Source organism: Tenrec ecaudatus, chromosome 6, assembly GCF_050624435.1.
Source record: "Tenrec ecaudatus isolate mTenEca1 chromosome 6, mTenEca1.hap1, whole genome shotgun sequence".
Classification (NCBI taxonomy): domain Eukaryota; kingdom Metazoa; phylum Chordata; class Mammalia; order Afrosoricida; family Tenrecidae; genus Tenrec; species Tenrec ecaudatus.
In genome coordinates this window covers 119,609,842-119,629,966 of record NC_134535.1, presented here as the reverse complement: position 1 = coordinate 119,629,966, position 20,125 = coordinate 119,609,842, and the positions used below count along the sequence as shown (strand labels likewise).

Here is a 20,125-nt window from a genome sequence, read left to right as displayed (position 1 = left end):
ATTTTACATAGAACTTTGTGAAGTATTTGTAGCGATGAAAAAATATTTAAATGTGTGAACTCCCCTCTTTACTGGGGACCAATGATCAAAGATGCCAGGGATTCCGGTGCCTGTCAGATTATGTTAGCCTGTGACTTGGGGGGGGGGGGGATTCCTTTTATTTCCAGGGGGGTGGGGGTGGGGGTGCTCCTGGCCGCAGTTCTACAGGATTTGGAATTCCAGGGTCTCAGCTATCCTGAAACAGAGCTGGGAGCAATCACAAGCATTCCTGGGAGCTGGCACATCAGGAGGAGGAGGGCACAACACAAAAGCACAGCATGCCTGCCCACTCAGGCTCCCTAAGCCACCGCCACCAACCTCGCCACCAGCTCGGAGAACAAGGGCATGGGAGAAGGCGAAGCTTTTATTTCTGCGAAAATGTAATCTAGTTGGTTTCCATGATAATTTTTTTTTCTCTTTCTAGTATTAGGGGAAAAGATCCTTTTCATCAATGAACGCTTGGTTTTATTCATTATCATATATGCAATGAATCATCTTCAACAGACACTCAGGGCAATTATTCATTTTAACAGAACTACTTAGGCATTTTTTCTGGACCTGGGACAAATCTAAAAGCCCCTACCTAACATATAAGTCAGGGCAAAAATCTCCAGATGGCTTAGGAGGGTAGGGAAAGGTATTACGTCTGCTGAGCCAAAATTCCGTAGGGATCCCTGGGGATCTTTATCACATACCTTCATCGGGACTTCATTTGGGAGTCAGTCTCCTTGGGTCTTCTGCATCAGTGGTAAGCCTTGCACAGGAGTTTCGAGAATGCCACGAGCCACCAGGAAAGCACATTCATATCTGTCGTCTGCCTTCCTCTGGACGCACGCCTGCTTCCTGGTACGAAGAGAAGATGACGCTGTTCAGGGTGGCCTGCTAAACCATCTTCCCGCCCCCAGCCCCACTCTCTTTGTGCCCCTCCTTTCTCCTTTCCAAGGCTCTGGAATGTGTCACATGGGAAATGGATCATGTGGCTGAAGGGGGAAAATGTGGCCATCTTCTCTCTCCCTGCCCCCACTTTTCCGTTCGTTCAGGAGCAAAGCAGCAGAAATCTCCGACCTGATTGGCTCTGACCAAAATCTCCATCTGAAACCTCCAGACTTCTCCACTTTCTGCTCACCACCCCCACCCCCCACCCCCAACACCTGAAGGTTTTATGCTTGGCATTCAGAACTGCTCTGTGTGGAAAGAAAATTATGTTTTCCCCTCACCCCATCCCTCTCTTCCGGACCCAGGAATGGGAAGGTGTTCCTTCACGGCCCTCCAGGGCCCCCACTGGGACAAGGGAGTCTTCAGCACCACGGACAGCATTGCACCCCCTCCAGTGTTCCTTCATTGTTTGTCTATTTTAAAGTTTGAATATTTTAAAAATACTTCCTTAGGTTTGGGGCCAAAGTAAATATCAGGCCATATTATCAAGGGCTTTGATTTTCCCTACTATCAATTTCCTGCTGCCTCGTAAACACACAAAAAAAGAGCTTTTAAATCCACCCCATACGCTACCTGCCTGTCCCTGCCTCTGCACCACCCCCACCCCAACCCCCACACCTCTGCTCCCTCCCTCCCTTTCATAGGCTCTATAGTTTTTGGAGAACGGAGTTTCACAACATAGCTTCCTATGTGCCCACAGACCTATGCATCCGCAGCAATATGCAGGGGGAGGGGGTTTGGTGGAGATACATGTTTAAATATCTTTAGTCCCATCCCTTGGCCTGGAGCTGTGCTGAATTAGGCAGAGAGGGAGACTGGCTGGAGCTGTTTTGTGTGGGGTCTGCCCTGTTCTGCTGACGTCCCAGTTGCCATGGTGCTAGGTAACGGCTGAAAGGGAAGATTTCTTTCAAAACCGGTCATCACGAGGCCCTGCTGATTCAAGAAAGGAAAAGGAAAAGGAACACAATTTCTGAGGATTTTCAGAGCCAACTTCACCTAATGGGTCTTTTCATTACGAAGTTGTTGCTGACCTTGTCTCTTGAAAGGGTTCTAGGAATTCATGTGGACACTGCAATGGGAACTCCCTTCTGTCCTCCACAACTGCTTTCCTACCTTGGTAGATGCAGCCGAATGCAAGTACCGGCTTCGTAGAAAGGCCATGAGTTCTATTCCAGAGCTCAGAGTGGGGGGAAGAACTCAGGAAACATCTCTCCTTGGGTTAGGACGCGTACCTTTGGGAAGTCGCCCTGTGAATCTTAACAACCTGGAGTGGGAGATGTTTTAGGACCACACCTGCTGTTGGATACTAGGGACAATTTATAAAAGAGTTAAAATTTTAAGGGAGAAAGGAGACATTTTTAATATGAATCGATAAATTACTTTAAATTAGTATAAACCTCATTAAGAACGTCAGCCCCTTGGCTAGCCTTTGGACTCTCTCAACTTGGGAATCGAAACCAGTTATGTGTTTGTCTCAAACCCGTCACGACTGTTTCCAGGTGTCCTGACCAAAGCCATTCGGAATCTGTATCACGAGGGGGAGATGCGGACTTGCACTGTGCAGTAATGGAAACTCGGTAAGAAGAGGTGCGGCGTGGGAGAGGCTAGAGGGTAATTCCTAGAAATGGAAGCTCCTTCCTGGTTCACCATGCATAATTTAAGATAGTTTCTATTTTAATTTTAGAAGGGTCAGGTTAATTCTGGCTCTCCTATATAATAGGACTCACAGAGAAATTAAACTTTGTTCATGCTAACCCTTGTCACTTTCAGAAAACTTGAAAAAAAAAATCCTCAGGGGCTACTAGTAGGGTGCTGCCTCAGATACGATCTCTACTCTAGGTCAATCATCATCATCATCACCACAACAGATGCCACTGAATATGTGCCAGGTATCTGCATTTATGATGTCATGCAATCTTCCCATCAAATTAGTGGGTTACTCGTTGGGCTGCTAACCAAAAGGCCAGCAGTTTGAAACCACCAGCCACTCTACAGGAGAAAGATGGCGTCTTCTACTCCCATAAAAAGTTACAGCCTCAGAAAACCACAGGGGCGCTTCAGCTCCGACAAAGTCACTAAGAGTCAGAATCCACTCTATGGCAATGAGTTTTGTTTGCTCAAACCCAATGAGATCAAAGGTACTTATTACCGTGATTAATGTTTGTTTTACAGCTATGGAAACTGAGGCTCAGAGAGGTTGCAAGCTAGAATGAGCACCAGGATTTGGAACCATCTACTCTGACTCCAGAGTCCGCATCGTGAGCAGCAGGCAACGCTAGAAGTGTCAGTTGATTTAATAGGACATGGGCTACAAACCACAAGGCCAGCAGTTCAAAACCACTAGCCATTCCTTGGGAGAAAGTTGAGGCTTTCTACTCCCACAGAGTTAGAGTCTAGGAATCCCACAGGAATAGTTCTACCTTGTCCTATAGGGTCACTATGAGTTGGCATCCACTTGCTGACAATGAGTTTGTTTGTTTGTTTGTTTGTTTGTTTGTTTGTTTGTTTGTTTGTTTGGGAGAGGTACCACTACAGCCTTTTAACAGGAGAAGTTACAAAAATTTCTTTAAATTATGTCAGGCCAGGGGAAAAAAGGCCACATTGTTTATTTCTATTAAGATGTATACATGTATGATCATGGTTAACTGATAAAACAATATGACATGAAGCCATATCCAGAATATTATTAAAGAGAGCTAGGAAACGCATTATCTAACACAGTAATTCAGTCTTTAAAATATTCAGTTTGGACCACCTGGCTACTTAAAGGTATAGCTGTCTCCGATTCAAGTCCATAAACGCCCATAACATTTGGTAGCTGGGGTGATATTTTGAAAATGATTGATGTGATTTTTTTCTCTCTTTTGCCCGGGGCTGGGCTGGGCCGTTACCAAAATTGGAAGAAAAAGAAGAAACTGATATTTAGATTCTGAAATTCAAAATAGACGTGTATAGCAAAACAAGAAACGTTAAGTCCGGCTGCTGGTTTGAAAGCCCCTTTCTAGGGTCTCTTCCCTCGCCTTTGGCGGTCACCACCATGCTCTGAGGACTTCACTGGGAGTGCGTGTGTCTCCTAGCAGCAGCAGCAGCAGCACCCCAAGGCAGGCCGAAACTTCCTCCCGGGCCCAGAGCATGAGGACTTATAGGGAAAGCAGCTTTTCTTCCACTTTACCACGAGCACTGAACCTTTTATCTACCTTCTCCTGGAATCCTACAGGGGTAAATCATCTACATTTAGCAGCCTCTGGGGACCAAACAGTCCCGGTGGCGTAGTGGTCACATATTGGCCTGCTGATTGCAATGTCAGCAGTTTGAAACCACCAGCTACTCTGTGGGTCAAAGAGGAGGTTTTCTATTCCTGTAAAGCATTAGTCTTGGGAACCCACATGGGCAGTTTTACCCTGTCCAATAGGCCCCTCTGAGGTGGCATTCACCGGATAGCAGTGAGTCTGAAAGAGGGGACCAAACAAAGGAACAATGGAAAACACTGGGGATGGTATTGAAAAAGTGAATAGCTGCAGTCAATGAGTTTAAAAGCACTCTGAAAACCAGCTTCCCAAATAGGAGCAGCCATCTAAGGTGCAATGATTGGTCTCTCCCTGTCCAGAAGAAAGAGACAAAAATCAAGACACAAAAAAACCATGAGTCCATTGGATTAACAGGCCCCACAAACACCAGTCTCCACAGCCCTGAGACCAGAAGAACTGGATGGTGCCCGGCTACCACTACCAGCTGTTCTGAAAGGACCACATTAGAAGGGCCTGAATAGAGTGAGTGGGTCTTCAGGACTCTGGTGGTGCAGTGGGTTACATATTGGGCTACGAACCACAAGGTCAGCAATTCGAACCTGCTCCTTGGGAGAAAGCCAAGGTTTTCTGTTCCTGTAGAGATCTCCAGCCTCAGAAACCCGTACGGGCAGTTCTACCCTGCCCTATAGGGTCACTATGAATCAGAATGGACTGGCGGGGATGGCACTGAGTTTGGTTTCTGGTTTTGGGTTTTGGTTGTTTGCTTTTGACAAAGTGGGAGGGAAATGTGGAGCAGAGCTCAAAATAATCAACGAAATCAGACCCTCCAAGACCATGGACCTTACCCTTTAGGTTTGGAATTGAACTTCTGTGTTAGATTAATTCAGCACCATTTCAGATCAAAAGGGCAGCACTTCCCCAAGCACAAAGTTCAGAAGAAGGAGGAATGGAAACAGGAAGCACAGGGAGACGCAGGATAAGCGACGGCACGTTGAAGGGATTGCAAGGGAGGAGTTGGACCAGAATGGCATGAATTGTTGATTGCAAAAGTACAATCTGCTCTGTAAACCTTCACCTAATTCACAAGAAAAAGCTTATATATGCAAATATCTTTTAAAAATCAGTTTTCCAAATGTTTTACATAAGGTTAAAGGCAAACAATTACCACGAGTTCCAACAAGAGATTGGTTAAAGTCATTTTCTAAAGAAACCCTTTCTTTAGATACGAGCACCAGTATAAATGTAGAAGATTCTAGTTAGAAATTTCCATTTTACAGGCCCCGGCAAAAATCACAAGAACTTAAACCATTAGATGAAAAACTGCTGGACAATCAGATTACTTACAAACTCTAATCTTTCAGAAAGCCAGGAAGGTGATCACCATCTTCATCATCGGACCCAAAGGAGCATCATTAATGGTGGGCAACCTGAAACGTATTGCTTCACATGAAGCAGGGCGATCTATTCAGCATCGCTGCAGAAGTATTCTACAAACTGCATGTTGTTGTTAGTGCGGTGGCTCGGACACGTAATGTACAACACGACAAACACGGCCTACTCTGGGCCATCCTCACAAACATCCCTATGTTTGAGCCACTGTGCCAATCCCGCTCACTGAGGTCTTCCTCTTTGTAAAATCATGTTATTGGGGGCTTTTACAGCTCTTATCACAATCCATCCATCATGACAAGCACCTTTGTACACATGTTGCCATCATTTTCTAAACATTTTCTATTTGAGCCCTTGGTATCAGGTCATTTTTGCCTCCCTCCCTCCCTCATGAACCCTTGATAATTTATAATTTTTTCATGTCTTACACCAACCGCTATCTCCCTCTACCCACTTTTCTGTTGTTGATCCCCCTGGGCGGCGGGGTTATATGTGAATCATTGTGATCAGTTCCCTCTCTCTCTCCATCTTCCCCCTACCCTCCTGGTATTGCTACTCTCATTATTGGTCCTGAGAGGTTTATCTGTCCTAGATTCCCTGTGTTTTGAGCTCTTATCTGTACCAGTGTACATGCTCTGGTCTAGCTGGATTTGTAAGGTAGAATTGGAGTCATGATAGTGGTGGGGAGGAAGCATTAAAGAACTAGAGGAAAAGTTGTATGTTTCATCGGTGCTATACTGCACCCTGACTGGCTCGTCTCTTCCTTATGACCCTCTGTTAGGGGTTGTCCAATTGTGTATCGATGGTCTTTGGGTCTCCCATCGACACGTCATGGTCACGCAGGCTTGTATGGTTCTTCCAGGTGGGTTTTGTTGCTTCTCGGATAGATGATCGCTTGTTTATCTCCAAGCCTTTAAGGAGGGTATTGCTTTTTTCCCCCTGACCCTCGACCAATCACGATGTCATTTTCCAGGGCCGGGTGCTTGAGACAAAGTCTTGCCATCATTGCTTCTAGGGAACATTCATGCCGTACTTCTTCCAACATAGATTTGTTTGTACTTCTGGCAGTGCGTGATATATTTAATTTCTTCACCAGCACCATAATTCAGAGGCATCAGTTCTTCAGCTTTCCCGATTCGTTGTCCAACTTTCACGTACCTAAGAAGGGGTTAACTTGGGGCCCGCTTAATCTGCAGTGTCACCTTTGCTTTTAAACATTTCAAAGAGATCTTGTGACGCAGCTCCATCCAGTGCAACACATCGTTTGCTTTTCTGACTGCTGCTTCCATGGGGATTGATTGCAGATCCAAGTCAAATGAACTCCTCACAGCTTTGGAGAACTATGATTCTGCCTGCCTCGAGGAGTTATGCCCTGTGGACAAGAGCCCCCTGGACAAGGGGATTTTGCTCTTGCTCCCCTGCCTGGGGCCACTGCCCAGGCTCCCCATACTTCATTTCTGTACTTTCTACGGCTGCTCTGGCCGCTGGCAAGGCCCCCAGCAGGGTCAACATAAGACAATAAAAAGAACCACAGGCAATACCGGGGATGGTTGAGAAAGGGAATGACTCTACTACTTGAGTTCAAATCCTTTTTAAAATCAGCTTTCCAATGGCTTTAAACAAAATGGAAGCCAAAAAGCTATTAAACTACCCAACAAGAGATCGATTAACATACTCTCCTTCCAATCTGTCTGGGAAGAAACACATTCGGAATACTCCTTAGAAACAAAGATGGCAAGACTTCAACTGACCTGCTTTGGACATGTTACCAGGAATGACCCGGCCCTGAAGACGTTTTCCATGAAGCAGAGGGTCAGTGAAGAGGAGGAAGACTCTCAAGGAAATGGACTGACGGTAGCTACAAAAATAAGCTCAAACCCAGCAACAATTGTAAGGCTGGTGCAGGGCCGAGCGGCGTTTCATTCTATCGTATGTGGGTAGCTGTGAGTCCGGAGCAACTTAACAGCACTTAACAACAGTGAGCATAATATCCCTGGGTGGTACAATCAATTAACCAAAATGTTGGCAGTTTGAGCACACTCAGAAGTGCCTCACAAGAAAGGCCTGGAGGTCAGCTTCTAATAGGTCACAGCCCTGAAAACCCCGGGTCGCAGATCTACTCTAGACACAGGGCTGTCAATGGAACTGGAATGAACTCAATGACAACTGGTTTCGTGAGTCAGCCAACAGATCCTGTTTAACATCCTCAATATCTATGAACTTGGACTTCACCTTCAATTTAATCACATACCTGAGAGTGTCGGCCCATCACACTGCTGCTTGAAGTTCTCCCACATCTACAGCACAGTTTCACACATCCAAGGATTAGACGTGGTACACAATTTCCTCCACCTTTTCCACTTGGTGAACACTCCATCTCCAATTTCCTCTCTTAGGTGCTACAAGGTTTGAGCAGGAGCCCTGGTGATGGAGTGGTCCTGCGTTGGGCTATTCACCACAATGTCAGCCTTTTGGAACCAGCAACCGCTCCTAGGAAGAAAGATGAGGCTTTCCACTCTCAAAGAGGTAGTCTCTTAAACCCACAGGGGCAGTTCTACCTTGTCCTCGAGGGTCACTGTGAGTCAGAAATGACCAGACAGCAATGCGTGAGGACCTGCTGGGTTTCATCTTCCCTGGTGATTTTTGCCCCTTCCACGTTCCCTCTTTCATTTCTTCCCTTTCTGATTTTCACACAGGTTCCTGTATACATCATGATGCACTATGGGAAGGAACATCATCCAATTCATCTTTTTATCTGCAGCATCTAAAACACAAAGACAATATTCAATGCCAGTGTTCTAGCATTCTGAATGTACATGATTTCTGGGATAAACTTCAGGCAACTTGTTGCTTATTTCCAATTTTCCCTTTGAAAATGCTCTATATAGTTTTCGATTCTTATCCTATCCCTGGATGAAAATTTGGGTAGTCTCTTTAATTTTTCTGGTCACTCTGAGTTAAGAAAAAGTTATCTAGCTAGCAAGGAAAAGATCTAGTCCTATATAATAGTGAAAATTTAGACCTTTCCATTCAGTCTCCCCAGAGGCTCTATAATGGCAGGCATAGTTTTGTATGATCCACTGTATTGCAAAGGGCATTTATAGAGGTCTAAATACAGGCAGGTACATATGTAAATATATTTATATATGAGGATGGAGAAATAGATCTATGTGCTTATTTTATAGGTTTAGTATTAAGGTAGCAGATGGACATCGGGCCTCTACTCAAGTACTCCCTCACTGCAAGAACACTTCTTTCTATTAAACTGGCATTCCATGTTGCTCACCTTCCCAACACGATCGCTGATGACAAAATGGGTGCATAAGCAAATGCAGTGAAAAAAGCTGATGGTGTCCAGCTATCAAAAGATATAGCATCTGGGGTCTTAAATGGTTGAAGATAAACAAGCAGTCATCTAGCTGAGAAGCAACATAGCCCATATGGAAGAAGCATACCAGCCTGTGTCATTATGAGGTGTCAATAGGACCAGGTATCAGGCATCAAAGAACAACCCTCTCCCTGGGGGACAGATAACAGAAAAGTGGGTGAAGGGAGACCTTGGACAGTGTAAGACATGACAAAATAATAATAATTTATAAATTATCAAGGGTGAGGGAGGGAGAGGGCATGGGGGAGAAAAGGGGTAAAATAAGGCGCTGATACCAAGGGCTTGAGTAGAAAGAAAATGTTTGGAGAATGATGATGGCAACAAATGTACAAATTTGCTTGATACAATGGATGGGTGTATGTATTGTGATAAGAGTTGTATGGGCCCCAATAAAAGGATTTTTAAAAGCAAGACAGAAAAAAGATCCACCGGTATCATCAAGCTTCATAGTACCTGGCCCAACCACATCTCATAGATTTTAAATACAGTATATACAAAAGAAAAGCCCACTTGGGTCTATTACATAACATTTTATCAATCACATGGAATTTTGCTTTCCAAACTCAAAACTCACTGCCAGAGCCCATTCCCACCCAGAGCGACCCGATGGGGCAGAGCACACCGGCCCCTATGACTTTCCGCTGTCCTCCTGAAGAGCGGCCAGTGGTTTCAAACTGCTGACCTTTCAGTTAGCAGCCCAGCATGTAACCCACTGTGCCACCAGAGCTCTGATTTAATTTTTTAACATCCCAATAACAAGCAGGAAGAATGGTGGTTCAGCACCTTTAGATGAAGGCAATTCGAAATGTTTGTGGGAACAATGGAATTAAGAGAATCTTTCTGAAAACTCTTTGAAGTCCTCTCACACGTCGGACCAGAATACCGTATGAAGAGAAAACCTTTGATCAAGGTCCAACGGGCATTTATCATCCTACAAGCAGAAAAGACCTCATATAGTTTCACTTTATCTTCACTAGCTTGGTCCAAACTCTTGCCTGCTGTTTTCGGGGCAAAAGTTCTCGTGGGCTTCGACCATTGAAAAGACTCCAAGAATTTGTCTTTGGCTTCATTTCCCGCTCACCTTCCTCCATAAGAACCACCTTAAATTAATCCCTACCATATGCCCTCTTAGGATCTAGTCTCTCACTTCTACATGCCTCCTCCTTAAGAACAGGAACCCAATTAAAGACAGGTTATCTCATGTGGCAAAGAGGTTCCGGCCATACTGCTGCATTTGGATCTTGGCACCCAAGGATTAAAGTAGGACAGTGGTCTCAAGTTCTAAATCACCACATCCCTAGGGAATCAGAGCTGTTCCACTAGAGTACAGTCTCTAAGAAGCTCCAATTCCTGATCCAGACCTGCCAAGCCTTGTGTTACAAGTGACTGGCTGTTCACTTCAAGGCCACAAATGAAAGCTTGAACCTCACCCTTTCATCTGTCTTGTATGGTCAGAGTTGCCACAGCAACCTTGAGAGGCCACAGAAGGAGGCTTCATGATCAATGGCCCGTTGCTGCGTGCACCCCCAGCGGCACCCTTTTACTGGAGAAGAAACAAATGCCTACACTTCAGGCATGCCTCCAAGGCTGGTCCCAACGAACAGAGCTAAAGATTGGCCTAATCACCTGCCACTATCATCAGCGCTGCTGGAGGCCCAAGATTTCCATGTGGTAAAGCAAGAAAGACATCCCTAAAGCACCAACTTAGGAGACTCACAGTCCTCTATCTTTATGGCAAATTCTGTATAACCTTGGACTCGATATCAATGACCTTATCACTGACCTTTCCTAGTATCAGGATATTACCCTGTTCCTTTCATAGCCGTCTCTCCTGAATATGGCTTGTAATACGCTATTCATCTCTACAGCTTTATTCCTCGTGAATTAATTAATTATAACTCACGGAGACCCTATAGACAGGGTAGAACTGCCCCTGTGCGTGTTTCTGAGACTGTAAGTCTCACCTTTCTCCTTTGGAGCAGCTAGTGGTTTCAAACTGCTGACCTTGCGGTTTTGCAGCCCTAACCACTACACTCCCAGGGCTCCAGCCCCATAGATCAGATAGTCTAAAACCACAATTCTAATTGCTCTTCTCTTTCATTGGGAGGGAACTCTGAAAGCTGCAGTTCTCAACCTTAGTTACAAAATGGAAAGCTTTAAAAAAAATGGAGATTTCCAGGCACCATGAGATTCTAATTCTGGCACGCTTGGTCTAGGTTGAAATGTGCACATTAGGATTTGTAAAAGCTCCCCGGATGATTCTAATGTAAAGCATGTTGAGAACCTGTCTTAAGAGGACCCTATCCTCCATCAAGGACCACAGCTTGGTGAACAGGTGCATAAAGGAAGTGGCCGACATCGGGAAGAAACACATTTGTTGATCCTACACGATTTGTCAGGTGCTATACTAGTAGCTCATGTATTTTTTTCAACAAGACTTCATCTAGTCTTTACAATAATCCAATCAGGCAAGTACTGTTTACAAACAGAGGAACTGAGGCCCGCAGAAATCACACAGAGTAAATGGCAGACTCGAGTCAAAGGCCAAGTCTGATTCCCAAGTCCACACACTTTCTGTGATGTATTCCTCATACAGTTGGATGTATCCACTCCCCAAAATAAGATGTATCCACCCTTAACACCCTAGTTTATGGCATCCATGGCTTTTTCCTGTAGTATTTCCCCAGGAAATATTTCTCCATGAACTCCACACAAACAGCCCAAATCCCAAGATATCCTTCAGGCTGCCCAAACCAAGCTAAATACTCCAGGGAGAACTCCTTGGTAAGGGACTATCATGCCTAGTCCTTTACTGAAATAATTCCATTCTATCTATCTATACCTGGAACCTTTTTCATCACTGTTGATTTCAATCCTGTGGCTCCCCATATTTAGCTCTTCTTACTGATAAAGCTATGTCACCACCTATCCAGAAGGAAAACTGCTGCCAATATCAAGATGGGCTCTAATACCCAGCCAATGGGGAGAGGAGAGACTAGCATTGTGCTTCTGTGTGCAGAGGGCACATCTGGGCAAGCTAGTGGCTAAATCTCCGTTTCGCTCCATGAACTCCCTATTTCATTCTGGCCGGAGGGTGGGATTAGTGGGAGGCAGTGGGACCCAATTGGAAGGACACTTCAGGTGTTGGGTGATACCTTTCAGATACTGCAGGGCAAAATTCAATGCTTGTGTCGGTGTCCTGAGAGGGGGAAAAAAGAGGTCAGATTAGTCAGATCTCTAATGACATTTCCGGGAGTCCTGACTCCTTTCTCTGGCTGCTTTTCCCAATTGTCCCGGTAGCCCTAGCTCCTTGTTTCTGTCAGTCGCTCAGGGACTGCCCAATTTTGATCTTCAAAATCGTGGCCTAAGAGGGTGGCTTCACTTCCTCTTTGTGTTTAAGCATGCATTTGGTACACACTATTTTATGGGAAATTTCCCTCTATGCCAGCACCTCTCTTTCCCTGGCTTCACCTCTCCTAGTGTGCTGGTCATTGCCTTCTTTTACCTCTTAATTTCGCCCATCTTCTGCTTCCCCGTTTTACCTTAGTTCACAAGCACCTCGCCCTGGTTTGCAGCAAAACAATCCCCCTTGGCTCCTCAAAATTACTCCTTGTGTGGCTCCCAGGGTATAAGAATCTTGAACAGCTCAGCTACTCCTTTCCTTCCAGATTCGTTCAAATGACTCTCGCAGACTTCCTAACCAATAAATAGTAGTAATGCAAAGAAGGGGGGGGTTGGGGGGGTCGCCGAGCACAGGGAGCTCTGGCTGCGAGAATAATGAATAAAGTTGTGTGTTATAGTTCACTCGACAAATCAGTGCGACGCACCTCCCCGGAGGGCCAAATTTGGTTGACTTTTACCGGGTAAAAAGTTTTGAAAATGTTTGCGCGCTAAAAAAAAAAAAAAAAAAAAAGATTAGCCGGGCGCATGCGCACACCCACGGTGAGGGGCGGGGCGTGTGCAGGGGGCGGGGCGACTCCTGCTGCGGCAAATCCCGCGCTTGCGCACCAGTCTCGCGTTGGTTGGGGGAAGCTCCGCGGTGGAAGCGTCTTCTGTGGCTTCGTGTTTGTTTGTTTGTTTGTTTGTTTTTCTCTCATTGAAATTGCGGCTCCCGTGGATTTCGTGCTGCCGTCAAATAAAAATGGGTCGCGGCGAGAACAAACGCACTACCCAGCCGGCCGGCACGGGGTTTCCTGTGGCCCCGAGGCTGCCCACCTGCTCTTCAGGCACAAAGACCCCAAACCAAAGAATGCGTGAAAGCACAGGTTGGGGGAGGGGCCGCTCTATGACCCGCACTCTCCACACCTGCTCGTCGGTACCAGCGTTTCACCGTAACTGTGTGAAAAATGCCACTGGCTACCCTTCCGGCACACTGCGCCTGCGCGGGAGCTTGTTTACCAAGTTGGAAGCCGGCCGCGGCCCTGCTTCCCGCGCCCGAGAGCGCTTGACTTCGTTGCTTTTTGAGGTGTCATTCATCGTGAAACTCGGGTTCTCAGATCGGAAACCCGATTAGGGGGTCAAACGCAGGGACGTTTACGTGTAACCTTGAAAACACGAATGGGAAAGAACCCTCAGAAATCAAATCGTCAGCCTTAGGGAAGATCTTTAGAATCGATGTTAGTTAGCAGCATTCAACCACAACTGAGGGGCAGCGAGCGGCAGCAGTAAACCAAAAGCATAGGTGATATTTAGTTACCTTGATAATGAACTGTTGGAAAGCCGCAAGTTAGTCTAAAACTAAGGCTGTCTTCAAACCTCCAGCAACAGTTGCATGATTCAGACCGACTCTTGAAGCGGAGTTAAAAGGGAAGTCATGCAAATTTTGAAACTAAAAAGAAGGGTGTCTCTCGAAGCAATAGCTAGAAAAAGCACAAGTCAACAAGCAGATTTTTCAAAAATTACTTGAAGGCCCTTTGGCTTTAGAAAGGATTCCTGGTGGTGTCCTAGGCTCTGGAAAGAAGCTGACACTTTCTGTTCCTTCAAGATTTACAGCCTGGGAAACGCAGGGAGCAAGTTCTACTGTGCCCTGTAGGGTCTCTTGATGGCAATGAATTTGGTGGGTTCCTTTGGGTTTTTTGTTTTTGTTTTGTTGGCTTTGGGTGGCAACAAGGTTTATAGAAAATCAGGTCTAATGAAACTTTGTACTAGAATGATGCCTAGACCAGTTTGAAAACAAAAGGAAGCAGGCTTTTAAAAAAAGTATCCATATGAAAGAATTTCTAATGATGCATTTGCACTTAAAAAAAACAAACAAAACAACCTTCAATAACCGGTAGAGTCCATTATGTTTAACCAGGCTCTTTATCTTAGACTTGAATGAGAGTATAAATGTGAACAGTTTGGCTTTTTTATTAGACTCAATATTTTTAAATGATTAATTTGAAGATACTAATTTGTGACAAAAGAGTTTTTTAGGTAACCTGATCTTAACTATAGAAAATAAAGGTTATCTATGCAAAAGGTCCAAATTTTAAAGGCTCTGCACAGTTCTATCATCATGCATAGAGAATTCCTCATCTCCAAAAAGCAGCCTCTGAATTTTCTTAATATTTTTAATACAGAGTAAAATGTATTATGTCCAATGGTGGATACTCTTAAGAGGAATTTGTAACTGTGAAACTACTTTCAAATCTATTGTCTTTGGAAAAATCCGTTGTCTGGAGATAACATTGACTTGTTAAAGATACAGTGATGGCCAATTTTTCTAGATCTGTTGAACTGACTTTTTTTCATGAGGGAAAATGTAGATAAGGTGAATGAATTCTTTGTTCTCCCGAATAATTAAGAAGACTGACTCATAGAGCGGCTTCCTTTGTGAAGGCAATCAACAACCATGAGCACTTTCATCAAACATGATGAAATGGCTCAAAGGGATATTAAGTATGGGAGTTAGATAAAATGCTGATTAAAAACGGAATTCTTAAAAAAAACAAAACGGAATTCTTTGACACTTCACGTTCATTCACATGTGATGAAAATGATACTTTAAGACTGGTAGTTGATTAAAACATCTTCATTGAAAAAGAAATCCTTTGATGAGTAAAATAAACTGATCAGTGGCCCGGTTACCCATGCGATCTACCATATGACTCAGTAAATACACTTACCAAAATCTTCACACATTGATCATCGTATTTCGTAAGCAGCCCTATGGGCACAAAGCCCGTGACTCCCCTGCCATTGGAAAGCGGTGGGAAAACTAATGCCATTTGTGTTCACATATTTGACCGAATCGGAGTTCTTGAATTGTGACCTCAAGACAAATAAGAGAAATTGCTGAACAATAAATCCGATATGTGTTCCTAGTTACCCAATATTGGTTGAATCAACACAGTTGGATCGTAATTATTAACTGAAAATGTTGTAACACTTTAAAAAGTGATTAAATACATATAACAGGGCCAAATTGCAGTGTGTACGTAAAATCCTTAGGCCCAGGACTTCAGTGAATTGTTGCTGCTGCTTTTCACTCTCTCAAGTGTTATGTTGTCAGTTAACAAGTGAATGTTGCTATATGGAATGTCCCAGACAGAAATAAAGCAGTATAAGGAAAAAACAAAACCGTAGTGGTCTCTCTCTTCAGGAAGTAAAGTCTTTCCTATTTACCTCAAGAGACTTGCCTGGACTTGCCTTTGTCCAGAGCTGTGTCATGTGACTGCCCTAGCTGCAAGGAAGGGTAGGACACTGTGCACTGGGGAAGGAGTTGTGCTCTGTAAGGCGGCACACTGAAAATAACAGGACTTAATGGACCTCCAAGGAGCCCTGGTAGCTCAGTGGTTAAGCACTCAGCTGCTAAGGGGGAGGGGGGGTGGGAGTTGACAGCAGCTCTGTGGGAGAGAGATGTGGCACTTGGCTTCTTTGGAGACAGACCCCTGGGGACTGTTCTACACTGTCCTCTGTAAGTCGGAATGGCTCAACAGCAGTGGTTTGTCTTTACTTTTTGGAGGGAAATGCAGGGTAAGGAGGACCCTGTGCAAAATGTTACTTAAGAGCCATAAAAATTATGAAGCTCACAAAGCAATGCTAACACAATTAAATCTACACTGACATCTGTCCTCAGCGTCACGGTTAACCCTTCAGAGCTCTGCGCTCCACTGTGGTTTACTAAGGTAGCTACAATCTACGCGAGGCTGCGGAACACTGGAAATGTGTCTAGTTTAAAACTGAAAAGTGCGAGATGTGTAAAAAATACACACCCGCTTTCAGAAATTTGGTATAAAAGAAGAATATCAACGATCCAGTAATTTCTATAGTGGTTACACTTGAAATATTTCCCCTCTATTTTACTTTCACTTTTTAAAACAAAATGTGGCTACTAGAAAGCTGAAAATTGCATCCGTGTCTCATACTGAATTTCTATTGGCCAGCACCATTGTGGAACCTTTGAGCTTGGGGCTGGTGCTTCTCCCTTGGACATAACATGTTCCTGAGGGAATTTGCTTCCGATTCGAACCCATTCTCAGCAAAATACTAATCGGACCCAGGATTTCGGCCCTCGCCATCGATCAGTTTTTCCGCCCGACATGGGAAAATGGTTTCACACCTTCATTTGCATTTCGCACCTTCACCACAAAGCTGAATGCTGTGAAAAGCTTGGAGGGTCTGTTTTTGTACAGATGGAGAGTGTTCATGCAGAGCTTTCCGCATTTTCCTTAAATTTTCTATTGCTCAAAGATTTCTACTTAACTATGAGAAGGACTGCCCGGCCAGGTTGCATAAAAATGTTAGTGTTCTGGGAAAAAACATGACTGCCAAAGAGTGGATATTCTTATTTAATTGTTAGCTTTCTTTGGACAGAGTCAGTGAACAGCAACAGGAGAATAAGATGACCCTCTGGTCACCAAGTGAACATTCAGTGTACCGTACTATTTGATGTACTGACTTACCAGCATCCCCCAGTTAAAATCCATTGAATTCTTAGAACCCTTTCTGAAATTCAGCCCTAGACATGAGGCTATTCCTAATCTGCCCTGCTAATCTCTTCTTGTTCCTGTCATTTATAGTATACATATTTGACTGTGTTCTGATGTTATCATGTCTCTGATTGTCATACATAGACTAAAACTCCCCCATTGACAATCATGATTGTGTCTTACTTTTCACGAGTCCGCTGATGCTTGATGTTACGTCTCACACAAGTTGAAACCAGAAAACACACCTATAGCTGTCAGGGTGATTCTGACTAAAGGATGGCAACCCCATGTGATACGGAATAGAAGGGCACCGTAGCGTTGTCTTGGCTGTAATCTTTAAGAAAGCGGATCACCAGGCCTTTCTCCCGTGGCACCGATGGATGGGGTTGAGTCGTCAACATTCAGGTTAATAACTAATTGCATGCCACTTTCTCCATGTAGGGGCCTTCCTACAAGTTGTTGTTGGGTGCCTCCGAGTTGAATGTGACACTCATCTGTCCCATGTGACGGAGTAGAAGTGTCCGGAGGGTTTTCTTGTGTGCAGTCTTTACTGAAGTAGGTCACCGGGTCTTTCTCTGATGTTTTCTTTACTTCTCCATCGTGGTAAATGTGCAAAACAAGAAATCAGTAAGGGATGTTGTGTTAGTCTGGGTAGACTAGAGAAACAAATCCATGGACACACATATGTGTATAAGAAAGAGATTTATATATACAAGAGGAATTGAACATTGAGAAAACTTCTCAGCCCAGTCCAGATCAAGTCCATAAGCCCGATATTAGCCCATATGTCCAATACCAGTCTATCAAGTCCTCTTCAGACTCACGAAACACATGCAATGACGCCGAATGTAGAAGATCACAGGCCAGTGGGTGGGAAGTCTTTGGATCCAGTGGCACTGGAAACATCACAGCACTGGCAGGGGTCTCTGTATCAGGGTGCGTCCATGTGTCTATGGCTCCAGCTGCTCTGTCTCCCAGGGAGTGAGCACAGAGTCTCCCACCTCCAAGGAGGAAATACCAGATTTCCCAGAATTCTCAGGAGAAGGACATGCCCATACAGAAGCCTCTTTGGCTGTGATCCGTTGGACAGACAGACTCCACCCCTTCACTCAGAATCCTCTCAAATTGACAATTATATAACAACCACAGATGTCTAACACTGACATTTAAAACATCATAACCACATCAGAAACACGGAGAAGCCAGCACTCATGGTAAGGAAAGGCCATGATGAACTTAATGCCAATTAACCCAGTGGCCCTGGTGCCGTCGTGGGCTATGAGTTGACTGCTAACATAAGGTCAGCAGTTCAAAACCATCAGCTGTTCCACAGGAGAAAGAGTTACCATCTCAGAACCCCGCAGCAAGGTTCTACTCCGTCCTATCAGGTCACTATGAGCCAGAGTCACCTCTATGACAATGAGGTTGTTCTTTTTTAAAATTCTGGGTGTACAGGATGAAAATACACTTGCCCATTTTATGTTGTTGTTGTTTGTGGAAAATTATCCCACTCACCCCGCAGTCCTGATATTTCCCTTTCGGACTTTTTTTTTTCCTCCCCAAACATAACACTTAAAAGGAACACAATTTGAGTCCCTCGAGGATGCGTCCTGACATGGTGCAAATCTATGAGGGCAAAATTTGTTAGGAAAGGGTTAGTGGTGAAAACTGCCCCTTCAGAAGTGGACAGACCTAGATGGAGGATATACTGAGAAACAATAGCTTCATAACCATCTATCTTCTTGTAGACAGTGCTTTTTGGACTAAGTCCCACCTTAAAACACGGCTCTTGATGGGGAGCTCATGCCATGACCTGGCAGGGGGGTGCTTTCTCTTAGAAGAGCCTGTGGCTTTGCTGAGCTCCACGACTGTCCTGTGTAGCATCTCTGATAGAATATGAAGGGGGTACCCCTCCCCACAAAACCGGGAAACAGTTCCACTGGCCATAGCTTTCATAGTACGTGTTTTTCCCACTAGATGAGCATCAAGCAACTTACTCTGAGGTAGTACACCCAGTGGCATCGCCTGGGAAGGTTCTCTCTGGTCACAGTGAATTTTTCCATAAAAGCAGTTTCACTCCAACTTCCTTTTTTTGTGATGGCTGATTTAAGAGAACAGTGTGGGGCTATGAAATTTTGTTTCCTGCTTGGGAAAAGTGCCGCAGAAAAACAGCTTACAAGGATAGCACTATATGGTTTTCTCGTATCGAAAACAGGGTAAAATGTCATTTGATGACAAACCTTATTCTGCATGCCCATCAACTTCCCCAGCGGATGAAAATTTCAACAAAATTCATGCACTTGTGGTCGAAGACCAATGATGATGGACCAGTGAAGAGATGGGGAAGTTATCTGGACTATTTTGGAGCTCAGTTCAGAGAATTTTAATGGGAGATTTGGCAATGAGAAAGGTCACTGCGAAACTTGTGCCTCGGGTTCTGACTGACCAGGAAAAAGAGCATCGAGTGGAAACATGCTTTGCTTTGAAAGAACAGCTCCAAAGTCACCTAGACTTTTCCCCCCAAGGTCATTACTTGTGATGAGACACGGTGCTATTCTTCTGAGCCTGAAAGCAAACATCAATCAAGCCAGTGGAAGCTGCCAGTGTCACCTTGTCCCCCCAAAACTCCACAAGTGAAATCAAAGATCAAGACGATGCTCATTTGTTTTTGTTTTTCAATGTGAGGTAGTGCTTTTGGAGTTCATTCCAGCAGGTCAGACTGTTCATCAAGCTTTCTGTTTAGAGGCTCTGAAAAGATAGCAAAAACAGTGTGAGTCCAAAAAAAATGGCCTGATTTGTGGCAGACAGGGAACTGGTTTTGCCACCATGACAATGCACCTGCTCACTCGGCCATCTTTTGTTTTTTGGCAAAAAAACATTCTCTTGTCCCCCCACACCTTACTCACCTGACCTCGATCCATGCAACTTCTTTTTGCTTCCTTGAATGAAGAGGGACATGAAAGGACAGGGATTTGAAGACATAGAAGAGGTGAAGAAAAATGCGAGGAAGGTGCTGTCAGCCATCCAAACAGATGAGTTTGAAAAATGTTTCCAAGAATGGGATTGCAGATTTGACAAATGTATTAAGTGTAATGGAGGGTACTTTGAAGGTGATAAGGTTGTTTTTTTTAATTAAATACATAGCTTTGAAAAAATACTCCTGTTTTTTAGGGGGGTGCTCCCTCATATGTTGAGGGCTACCTCGGGGAGCT

At 44.5% G+C, this 20,125-nt stretch overlaps 1 protein-coding gene across 3 annotated transcripts in view; it reads right to left on the bottom strand.

The window, feature by feature from the left end:
* The window catches only part of GPR19 (G protein-coupled receptor 19), a 34,751-nt gene extending 22,023 nt beyond the window's left edge, over positions 1-12,728 (bottom strand). The window contains exons 1-5 of one of the 3 annotated variants that reach the window (XM_075552043.1): positions 12,543-12,728; positions 12,156-12,199; positions 7,864-8,376; positions 5,568-5,663; positions 735-882 (exon numbers count right to left, since the gene is read on the bottom strand). The gene's annotated coding sequence lies outside the window, so the exon portion shown is untranslated. The remainder of the gene's footprint in view (positions 1-734; positions 883-5,567; positions 5,664-7,863; positions 8,377-12,155; positions 12,200-12,542) is intronic. The other 2 variants (XM_075552044.1, XM_075552045.1) reach the window with 2 other exon arrangements.
* Between the last annotated feature and the right edge of the window lie 7,397 nt (positions 12,729-20,125).